General features: G+C 31.9%; 1 pseudogene; it reads left to right on the top strand.

The window, feature by feature from the left end:
- Positions 1-9,315: 9,315 nt before the first annotated feature.
- LOC149574895 (peroxiredoxin-2C-like) lies at positions 9,316-10,829 on the top strand (annotated as a pseudogene).
- Positions 10,830-11,736: the final 907 nt, after the last annotated feature.

Genomic DNA, 11,736 nt, shown 5'->3' with positions numbered 1-11,736 from the left:
CATTGTCCCTATTGTTGTTTCTCGATCAAATTGTGCCAAAAATTTTGCCAAGCGTTCTCATTCTCTCTCCTCGATGACTGATCCTATTGTCTAGAAGGTGGTTAACATTTTTGATTTTGTTGGTCCTATCTCACCTCTTATTTTGGTTGTTCCTATTACTCTTGTTGGCCCTTCCTTGAGATTTCTGCCATCCCAGGGTATGGGTACTTTAGTATTATACTCTTCTTGGTCGGATGTTACCGCTAGGGTGGATAAGGGTTGGATTACAGTTAAAGGAAAAATGTCAAAATCTCCCCAGTCCTCATTTGAAATGACCATTCCCATAAGAGTAATACGAAAGGAAAATCTTAGATTTGTAGGTTTGGCTTGGATTGCATTATTGAATCTCTTGTATATTTTTCTTCACACAACTTTTCTTCTTGTTGGGGGGTATCAATTGGTTTTCATTTCTATTGATTGGAAATGTTAGGTACTGAGGGAGGGGGTGGGGGTGAATTAGTACTAACAAAACTCCATTCAAAACTCCTCTCAATTCAAGCTTGTAAACATAAACATAAAACTTCAATTCATATTAACTATTAATCGATAGTGTTCACTCCTTTAGTTTTTACCGATATGTTGTAACCTGTAAATAACAGTAAAACATAGCACACTAATTTTTTGTCTTGTAAAAACCCTTGGTTGGAGAGAAATACTATGGTGAGGATGATGGCCACAACTCTTCATTGCACCTAAAAGAGATTTTTTTTCGGTTAAGGCTATAATATGTCACCTTCTGAGTGAATCACCCAATTTAGAGTATTTGATACATTGTTAAGTGTATCTGCAATTTTGTTAGGACTACTCTGTTAAGAGATTTAATCCACCTATGCAGTGTTCACCTTATTAAATGTAATGCCCTACCAAGGGATACAAAAGAAATAACCTAAAGTTTTACTAAGTTTGCCAAACAAACTTTTTTTTTAAAAACAAAAAAGAATAACATACACATCAAACACATAATAACGGAAGCAATAACATACAATCAACTAAAATCATACATAACAAGTTACATTCCTTAAGGATCCCATGATGTTGAATCACATTTAAATTTAATTAATACTAAGTCTAACAAATACCACATCCACATGAAATAATAATTAGAAAGTCCAATGTCCATTTAAATAATATACATTTGTTCTGAATGTCTCTTGGCAAATGAAATTCGGAATGCTCAATTATCCACTATACATGTCATAGGGTATGAAAGGCTAAAAGAATATACATATATAAAAATAGAATTAAAGATACATCCTCCTCCTTGAATCCATGATACAAAGTACAATAAAATAAATGAAAGCATCCACCATACATGATACATCCATCCATCATACAAGATATAAACATCCATCATGAAATATAACCATCCATCATAATGATACATAGATAGAATGAAAGGAAATGCAGACAAGGAAGCTCTAGCCATGGTGACTACGAACATATTTCAGTGGTAAGAGTAAAAAACACTACAATCCGACTACGTGCAACCTAAATGGCCCACTTTCACTGCGCTGAGGAGATAGTCTCAAATCCCAAACATTATATCCAACCACATAACACAAATACTCTCTAAGTCCAAGAAATCCTAAAAGTATTCTAACTCAAGGGTTGCAAAATAGATCGACATCTAATTCCTAGAAGCACACAAGACACGTAGGAAACCTACTATGTAAGCGGGCAAGTGTCATCGCATGAATCACGCTAGAGTTACCTTGGTAGTCACTCAAGACCCCGACCCCCTAGTGATCCATATGTGGCCACTAGTATCCTCTTGTACTGACAAGGCATACTACGGATGTAAGGTCACAACCAAGCGTTCTCTCTACTCCCATCCTAGTCTGCACTAGCACTCGAGGCATGGGTGAGGACATAAAAAGACTCTTATTAAGTTTATTTTATTTCCATTTAGTGTAATGTTTTCACTTATTAAACAACTTACGATGGGTTACTCTGGAAACCACTTAGGGCCCTTGTCTCCATTGCAAGCCACTTTTTTACACTACATGTAGATAACCTACCCTAGGCTCATAAAAGTATAAATCAAGAATCATATAAATTCACCTTAGCCTTATACAAGCGACTGGAAAGCATTAGAAGATAATCATAAGAACACATTAGTTCTCCACGAGCAACTGGAAAGCATCCCAAAATAATACTGATCAAAGACTCCAAAATGGTCAAGTCAACTATGTCATAACATGACATCATTAAGAACAAATCATTCAAAACACCTCAGGCCTATCAAAGTGATTGGAAAGCAATCCAAACATAACTGGTCGAGGACTAAAAATGGTTAAGTCAAGAAGGTCATACATTCACCTCAGCGTCACACAAGAACACTGGAAAGCAATAACAATCAATACATCAACACACATCATAGAGCATACTAGACACATTACCATGGTTGGGTTTAAAAGATCGAGACCAAAATATCTTCATGACATCACAAACACATAACTCCCGAGCCTTTGGTAACATCCTAAGATTGGTCGAAGCTAGTCAACCCAAACCCCCAAAATACAAACAATTTACAAACAACTGTGTTGGTTGTATTTTGGTTTAGTCTTGAATACACATAGTGTTAGTTCACAGTGAAGTTCCAATTTTCATTTCAGTGTTAGTTTTCAAATTTAAAGGGGTACATCTTAATCCATATAGTTTAACCCATTTCCCATATTTGAATAAAAGTCCAATTACCCAACTTGATTTAAATCAATTTTCTAAAATGATTTAAAGGCAAGTAATTTATTTAACTTATTAAAATAAATAATTAATTTCAATCTAAACAATATTATTAAAATAAATCTACAATTTTCATTTAACTATATTCATCATTAATTAAACTAATTTTTAATTAAATTAATTAATGATTATCAAACTAAATACTTATACTAATATCTCAACAATTATCAATTATTAATAATTAATAAAATTATCAATAATTTTATTAATTAAATTTTTTCTATATTTAAATGCATTATTATTTAAATTAATAAATAATAATAGAACCTATATTATTAAATAATAAAGAAGTAATATTAAAATCTTATTAATAAATATTATTAATATTAATTAACAATAATATTAAATTTTTTTAATAAATATTATTAATTAAAACAATAATTAAAAATTAATATTAAAACAACACTATTAACAAATTATTGTTAATTAAAATAATATAATTTTTTTAAATTAAAAACATTAAACATAATCCTTATATGTTAATAGGCCGCCGGCTTTTTAATTTAGCCGTACGGTCCTTTTAATGGCTCCCCCATCACAGTACACTATTATTATCGTAGTATATGAATACGCGAAGGCCGCCGACCGAAAAAGGTAAGTGGGGAGGGATGGGTAAAACCCCCTCCCCATAATTATATATATATATATATATATATATATATATATATATATATATATATATATATATATATATATATATATATATATATATATATATATATATAAACTTCAAAACTATTTCCCCCAATATTAAAAAAATATATTCTATTTTATTTTTAATAAAATTTAAGCTTCCAACCCAATTCCTCTTTTTATATAAAACATATTATTTTTATTTTTATCTTTTTTTAAATTTTCTAATAAAGATCTTGTATGGAAATCCAGATTAATCAATTAAAATTCTAGACAATTAGAATTTGTTTTCTTAACCAACCCAAAACCCAATTTTAACATTCAATAAATTCTCATCTCTATTTGATTTCTTATTCAACCTTATTTGAAATAAAATATAATTCTTTATAATAGATTCAGCAAGGAGTTCTAATTGGCCTTTCAATCCCCAAATATAGATGAAATTGAATAGCAAAGATTCAGAATGAAGAGTTGAAGGATTCATACAACGAAATTTGAAAAACAAATTTCTACAATCATGAAGTAAACAGAATATATCGAATTATATAATTCTTTTAATGATCAAAATACAAGACCCTACCTGAGCTGATGCTAATACACAACCACCCAAAGATTGTGAGAGAATTCACTTCTATCCAAAAATTTCTCTCTGAATTTTTTCTCCAAAATTTCCCTTTCAAAATTCACGGTCCCTTGAAAATGAACTTTCAATTGGTGATAAGGAGTTTTCTCCTCAAATCGGGGCACTAATTGTGCATTTACTCGAGAGGACTCATTGCTCACAACCCTTAACTCTTTATTAACTTTTATTTATCTTTCTTTTATATTTTCTATGCACATTCATTAAATTATAAAATAACTTTATTTACTTTTTACTTGACTTCATTTTTCAATTAATTAATTAAATTTAATCTCATGCAAACACTTTATGCAATAAAATATCTTTATTAAATCGACTTGTTTTATCTTTTAATTAATTTTTTATATTTTAATCTCATGCACGCATCATGCGAACTTAAATTTTTTAATAAGTTAATATATTTTCACTTTTAATTTATTTTCGAAACTAAATTGATAAAATATTTATTAACTTAAATAATAATATTATTTGGTATTTATTTAAAAATGAACTCTAAATATATTATTATTAAATTAAATAAATATTATCACGTTCTAAAATTATCCTTATAACTTTTATCTTCAAATTTGGTTCTTTTTATTTAATTAATTTATCAATTAATTAAATATAACTAAATATTAAAATATCATAATAATTTTTCATTAAATTAAATCACTAATTTAATCTTTTAATTTAGACTTAATTAATAGAAAATTCACCAAAGACTCATAAAATAAAACATGAAAACTCATCATAGAAAAACACATGCAAAATCAAACTAAAGGGTTATAATGACGAATTAACATCATCCGACACATTCAGAGGGTACACAGATCAGATACTTGTCCTAATTTTCTTAGACAAATGGCTTAAATGTTTAAGATTTGGACTTAAGAATTTATCTCCCCTCTCTTACTATTGAGATAATGCGATAGGGTACGCTCATCTTGGCAATTCAGGAAAGTCGATACCTGGTACCTGCAACCTATATAAAATTCATGCATGTACAAACACAATATTCTATAAGCTAAATAGGCAATGGTAGGAAGTGGTGCATCGTGTAGATCCCGACTAGTAGGTGACTACGACTCTCTTCCTTAACCACATTAGAAATGCCATACATAAAGAAAACATACACGCACACCATACACATGCAGTATGGGGTAAGTATCCATAAGAAAACACATAATAATCCATCTAACTAATCATCATCAATAACTCGAAAATACTGTATTAATCATCATGCATATATGAAGTATAGAGTGCCAAGTAATCTCATCATAGAATTAACTGAATCTGAAACAATATTTGATAATCTCAAAACAATGCTACTAATCATCAAACATGAAACTAGCCTAAAAGAGTTCGGCAATAAAAACAAAAATGCAAACTAGGGGTAGGCACTAGATTAAAGGTTTTACAAAAAGCTCATATATAGAACTTATAAGTCCGGTAAGAGACTACTCATTTAAGAGATTTTATAGTACCTTGTAGAAACTGTTAGGAATATTTAGAAGATAGTAATTGACCAACATGCACTTTCCTTCAAATATTGTTAGATCCCTTATTCTTTGCTCCTGATCTTAAATTTATGTCTTTAACCTCTTCTTAGTTTGTCTCTTCAGTTTTCTTATCCGATACCTTGATCTTCCTTACCCTTATCATGACCTTGCTTAATCTTCTCCTTAGGATTTAATCCTTGATGTTGGTTCTCAATCTTTGATCCTTCAATCATGACCTTTGATCATACGGTTCACCAAAGCCTTAATCTCAAACTCTCCATAAGTTGTTTTCCTTTACCTTCTTTTGTGGGCTTTTGATAACTATCTTCGTTATTTCGATAACTATATACTTTATTAACTCTTTCTTCCTGCCAATAGTGTCCTTTATATGCCGATAGTATATAACTATTTACCTATAATCTTCTTCTTCATCATGTATAAATCCTTTGTCATCAATGAAAAAACTATATCATGACCCTTATCATATGCCAACAATCCCCCCTTTGGCATTGATGGTGAAAACTATGTCAAGCAAAATTTTTAAAAATGTTCCTTTGGTCTGTATATGCCGATAACTATTCTTCTCCAAAATAATTTAACTCGCCCTATAATAGTCCTTCATATGTTTCGAAACCTTATTCAAAATATATTTTGTAAGTAATTTTTTTTGCCATTCACGTCTTCATCATCTCCCCCTTTTTTTGGCAATAATGCCAAATGATAAAAGAATTATGCTCTCTGGCGTTTATGTTGATTACAATTTATCAGTGATAAATATGTACCCGTCTCCTACATTTTTAACTATGCTTTCCCATGAATCTTGCAATCCTTTTAAACCAATTATATGACCTTGTAGGTCTGACGTTAACTCCTCTAATGCGTCAACTATGCTTAGCTCTTTTGTTTTCACAAATTCGTCTTCCTTCTCAACTTCCATTTTGAGTTCTTATTCTTTTGAAATAATTTCTCTCATCTTTGCAGAGTGCTCCATAAAATTTGATCCAGAGGGATGTAGGTTGCCGATATGTTGCAATTCTTGCTTTACTCTGACAAGCTTATTCTTGACATCTCCAATGAACTCACTAAAGTTACGCAAACATGTGTACATATCTGTAGCACTATCAAAGTTGTCTTTGTTTCTTCGATTATTGTCAGCAATTCGACATTCAGAACTACAAGTTTAGTCACCAATTTCTGTACGATTTCTTCTTCTATTTTCCGTTTAACTTTCTTGGGAATTTTACCATCTACGTCTTGTCCAATTTTGTCAATAAAATCTATATACTTCTTCAATTGATCTATAAGAGAACCATCTTCCGCATCTGTAACATCTACAACACGAACTTCAAATACATCCAATATCTTGATCAACATTCTCTTTTTCACTTTCTTTCTCCTTTGTCTATCAATTTCATTCTTCTTCTCAAATGCTTTTGCATATGCTTCTCTATATTTTATTTTCTTTAATGTCATTGGATCCTCTTTTAATATTTCAAATTAAGTATCATTAATTGTCGGATCACCCTGTACGTCATTTTCGTCCAAATCTCTTTTCCTTTTACCTTTAGCATCCTTCTTGTCCTTCCATTTGTCCTTATTAGTATCTTTATTCTTATCTTTGTCTTTATCTTCATCTTTATCTCCTTGTTTCTTCTTTTCATCCTTTTTTAACATCTTTACTTGTGTTGCTAGCCTCTCCTTTGCTCGAGTCTTTTGGCTCCTGTGATGATTGATCATCTTTACATGTATCACCGGTATCCCATTGCTTGTTCACAATATCTCTAGTGTCCTGCTACTTTTCGGTGGTCTGCTCATTGTTAGCATCGATTGGTTGTAAATGTGGGGGCGTGTGGTGTTGTTCAGCTGGTAGAATATTCTGCTCATTTGTTTTTGCAACTTGTGTTATCATGATGTCATCTTGCTTCTTTATTTCTTGAAGTATTTCTTTGTAGTTTGCAATTTTTGATATGGTAGATCCCATTGTTTGCATTGTAGGTGTATTGACTTGTTCATAATCTTGTTGGTCCTTTGTAGTCTTCTTAGTGTTCTTATCTCTTGTGTCTTTAAATGTGTTGATAGTTATGTCAACCTAGTGTTTTTTCTCGCTCTCGTGTCATCTTAGCATGTTCTTCTATAGCTTCTTCCATAACATATTCAACTTTGTCTATAGAAATATCTGTTGCACTTGGTGCATTTCTTATTAGCTCATTTACAATGAATGTATCATCAATAGTTGAGGGGCCTTCCTTTGAATAGGCTTGAGTTTGTTCTTTGTTCAATACTTTCTTCCATAATTCTTTAATATCTTGTTCTAGAGAAAACTTCTCATCTACTAGAACCATAGCTATCAATGTCTTTGATCTAAACTCTTTCTTGTACTTTTCCATATATACTTCTACATCATTCTCCGATAATTGTAGCAATAGACTCTTTAGTATCTTATTTCTTAGTTCTTCAAATTGTTTGATTTTCATCTAACTGATAAAGTCTCATATAACTCATTAGTCACATTATCTTTAACATCTCCTTGATATTTGTTATATTTAAGAAAATGTTTCACAATGGTGTTTTCTATCAACTTCTTATCTTTTAGCAATTTGGAAAAAGTGAGGGCATTAATTCTTTGGAGTAGTACTTGTTTTAGTTAGACACATCATTTTTGCTGGGGTATTTATTATCTTGACTTGTATCCTTCCCGTATGCTTTTCCCAAGTCACAATTTCTTTGTCAGAATCAATATCCTCTTCTTCTACTACAATTTATTTTAAGGTGGGCCGTGGAGTCTTTTTTTGACTCCTGGTAGTTCTTCATTCATAAACTTGAGTTTGTAATTGCCTTTTGTAGGCACTTTCCTTTTTGGTATCTCCTAAATCTCTTTTTCTTCTTTACTGATAGCAATCAGTGTCTTCATTTCCACTTCCTCCTCTCGAGTTTCAAAATCTTTAATCACTACAATATTTAGAGCCTTTTTTTGATAGCAGCCTATCGCAATTGCGACACCCACCTATCGCCCTAGTGATAGAAACCTCCCATCAACTCCTGTCAAACTTTTGCTGTCGCAAATTACGACGGTGAGGATGGCGACAGGAGACACTGTCATAACTCGGAGGGAGGGAGGGGGCAATAGTTGATGTTTTGGATGTCACAATTGCGACAATAGTGCTAAATAACCAAAGATATTTGTCGAACTTTTTCGACAAACACCCGTCGTAATTGGGACGATTAACCATCTGAAGAGCTATTAAGTTGTTGTTGCAATTGCGACGCTGTTGCAAAAACAATGTTGTACAAATGACAAATATCTGTTAGATTGTTCTGACAGTAATCCATCGGTATCTGTAAAAAATAATCGTCTCTTACACTGGATTGTCATTGGAATTGCGATGGGTTGCTGAATTATATATATATATATATATATATATATATATATATATATATATATATATAAGCTTTCTAGCAAGTCTCATTCGGAATATATGGCTGATCTCATATCATTAGAATTACAATTACTCACCAAGTTCCTAACATTGCTTCTATGTTATCTTAGTTTTTGTACCAAGCACGTGATGTGTAATGGTTTGTTAAGCAATCTACCTCACAAATTTCCTATTTTTCAATCTCTCACTAATCGTTTTCCTGAGTTGAATGACATTCTTGATAGACAAATCGCTTATGTTCATTTGTTTTATTTTGGGGCTCAAAAACACTCTAAAGTATTGGCTTAAACCAGAAGAAGATGTTGAATAACATTTTCTTATTTGAGAGAAAGAAGGTGAACGAATGACTAACATTGCTTGTTGTGAAAAGGAGGTTCCCATTGAAGGAGTTGATAGGGTTTTATGGCTTAAAGAGGTTAAGAGTTCGAATCCTACAGTGGCCTCCATTGGTGTTAAAGATGAGATCCCATATGGGACCTTGTGCTACTTTGATGCACTAGAGGATAATCTACAGCAAGAGGGAGTGTCTCTTCACTCTCCCACTGCAGGCAAAAAGGTTCTTCTTTTGGGTGTTCTTGGCGCGTTCACTCCTACCAGGTTACATTTCCTAACTCTCATTTCTTCATTTTGAGTTTAGGTTCCGTTTGGTTGGGGAAGATGAATTTTTGACATAACCAGATTATCTTATAACCAGGTTTTCGAAACCCTGGTTTTGTGGTTTGGAAAGCCAATGGTCTGTTTGGTTGACACGGAAGATGAATATACTGTGGACCCCACAATATTATTAAAAAAACTGTCATAAAATTCAAAACCTGGTTTTAATTTCGAATTCCACCTTTTTTATTGGAAGAAACTTCTTCCAATTTTTGACCAAAATTGGAAGATGAAATTGAAAACCAGGTTATAATTTTAACCAACCAAACACCAAAGTTTTTTTGCAAAACTTGGTTTTGCCTCTGATAACCCGGTTTTGGCCCTCATCTTCCAGCAACCAAACGGGGCCTTAAAGAAAATGGTTTTTATAAGTAGAAATTGCCAAATCTCTCTTATGTGGATGATGTCAATATATTTATTTCAGACACTTTTTTGAAAAGAAGCTTGTTATACTTTTTTATGCATTTCATTTCTTCACAGATATGATATTATTTTGTTATTCTTATTCTTCAATATAGTGATTAGTAAAACAATTTTATTCTCATTATTATTATCACTATTGATCACTTAGCAATTTGGTTGTTGCAGTTTGGAGGTTGTACGAGGGTTTGTGGAAATAGCTGAAGATTTGAAGGTAAAAGGTGTTAATGACATTTTCCTGATTAGTGGTATGCATAATTATTTGCTAGACTTATATGATGGTCTTTTTTATGCATTTCATGAGAATTTTCATTTGATCTACATTGCTACACCCTTTGCATGTTATGTTATTTCATGTACTTTAATCTAATATGTTGCTTTTTTGTTTCTCTCAATTAATGATCCATTTGTTATGAATGAATGGGCAAAAGCATATCCAAACAACAAGCATGTCAATTTTGTTGTAGATGGTTTTGTAGAGTATATCAGTGCATTGGGTCTATAGATAGTTTTGACAGAAGAAAACACAAGAATGAGATCCAAAAGGTTTTCTCTTGTTTGTGATGATCTTGAAGTCAAAATTGCCAATATTCATGAAGGTGATAGCGTTGATGAAATTCTCCAACTACTTGATAATGCTCATGGGACAAATAATTTGCACTATTATGAGATTGCTTTGATAATTATGTGCTTTCTAAATAATATTTAGCATCTTAATGCTGCTTATTTTGAAAATTTTCTTGGGATAAACAATGGGAATCCAACTTATTTTGATTAATCTCTCATAGTGCATTTCTTGGCATTTAATTTAACTAGTAAATCAATAATTTTAAAACTATTCTAGAATGGAGTACAATTACTTTTGTGAAAGCGACCCTTTAACTATTTTGATGATCATTTCTCAATTTAGCAACTTAAACATTATCCTAGTCTTTTAATTTTTTTCTCTAAATATCAATGCATGGTTGGGTGTGATTATAATAATGAATAATTGTATGTGAAATTGGATACTCTTGTAAAACTAAAACTCTGCTCAACTTTTTGAAAAGATGCAAACATCACCATTACTTAGTTATAATCCTTAGTGTGACTTTATTGGTTGACCTAAAACAATAAAAATAATTTATCTTATAAAATGGGAAAGTCTTCAAGGAAAAGTAGAATAAAAATTTGAAGGATGGCATTGAGTAGGATGCTTTGGTCGCCTTTCTATACATAAAAGGTTTGTCAACCTTTCCCCCCCACCCCAAGAATGGAACCAATCCATAGTGCCTCCCCTCGTCTTCATCCTTAAAATACTCACTAAAATTTGCCCAACATTTGGAATTGCCCATTCCATAATTGATTCCAACTTTCCAAGCATGTTTGGTTCCAGAAGGGCCCTTGTAATTCTCCCCACCTCTTCCTTGGGCTCGTTGATTCCCAACCCCCATGCAAAAAATGTATAGATAACATCTAAATTGGTCCTTTGCTTGATGCACCACTCCTGGAATTGTTCACCCACTACACCTAGGATGGCTGAAATCATTTCATTTGATTTCACCTTCAACAAGCCCTTGATTCTTTCTTTGTTTGTGGGCCCTTTAAAAGACTTCATTTGTTTATAAAAATCAACATCAAAAGATGCCTCCATGACTCTTGCTTCTTGTTTCTTCGTCCAAATTCCTTTCTCCTCAAAAATAGATTTAAC

Source organism: Cupressus sempervirens, chromosome 2, assembly GCF_028749045.1.
Source record: "Cupressus sempervirens isolate cs-2001-9-10 chromosome 2, ASM2874904v1, whole genome shotgun sequence".
Taxonomy (NCBI): domain Eukaryota; kingdom Viridiplantae; phylum Streptophyta; class Pinopsida; order Cupressales; family Cupressaceae; genus Cupressus; species Cupressus sempervirens.
The sequence above is the reverse complement of the archived record's forward strand: the minus strand, read 5'-3'. Positions and strand labels throughout refer to the sequence as shown.